Raw genomic sequence first — 989 nt, 5'->3', positions numbered from 1 at the left:
TCAAGACATATGACTGGAGATATATCTCTTCTATCTCACTTCAAGGAAGAAAGAGGACCTTCCATAACCTTCGGTGGAAATGGAAAATGATATACTAAAGGATTTGGTATATTATCCAACGGTACAACAACTTTCAAACGCGTTGCATACGTTGAAGGACTGAAGCACAATCTTCTTATCATCAGCCAGCTGTGTGATAAAGATTATACAGTTAAACTCTCCAAGAATTCTTGGCATGTTCTCGACAAAGATGATAAGGTTGCTCTAACCGGTTCTCGTCTAGAGAATGTTTATATCATCAACATGAATTCTYCTCTCAYKKAGAATAGTTGCTTCTTTTCTAAGGCCTCATCAGATATTAACTGGTTATGGCACAAACGGCTATCTCATCTCAACTTCAAGACACTCAGTGAGCTGTCAAGAAATGATCTTGTCACAGGTCTTCCTCAACACTCGTTTGCAAAGAAATCTCTTTGCTCAGCCTGTGAAAAAGGGAAACATACAAGAGCTAGTTTCAAGTCGCAACAAATCTCTTCAGTGACCGTGCCTCTTCAACTATTGCACATGGATCTCTTTGGTCCAGTCAACGTGCAATCCTTAGCTGGAAAGAAGTTCACACTTGTCATTGTTGATGAGTATGCAAGGTATACTTGGGTATTCTTTCTAAGATCCAAGGACGAAGCACCTGAAGAAATCATTTAGTTCATCAAAAAGATAGAAGTACTAAACAATGTTAAAGTACGATCTATCAGAAGTTACCATGGTACCGAATTCAGCAACAGTACTATGGATAACTTTCTTGAGGACAAGGGAATCTCTCACAACTTCTCCTTTGTGAGAACTCCTCAGCAAAATAGGGTCGGTGAAAGAAGAAATCGAACAATCATAGAGGTTGCTCGATCAATGCTCAGCGAATCTCGTCTCCCAACACAATTCTGGGCTGAAGCTGTCAACACTTCTTGTTTCACTCAAAACCGATCGCTGATCGT

The sequence above is a fragment of the Cynara cardunculus genome (assembly GCF_001531365.2).
Source record: "Cynara cardunculus var. scolymus isolate 2C chromosome LG 6, CcrdV1, whole genome shotgun sequence".
In the NCBI taxonomy this organism is placed as follows: domain Eukaryota; kingdom Viridiplantae; phylum Streptophyta; class Magnoliopsida; order Asterales; family Asteraceae; genus Cynara; species Cynara cardunculus.
This window is presented reverse-complemented; position numbering follows the sequence as displayed.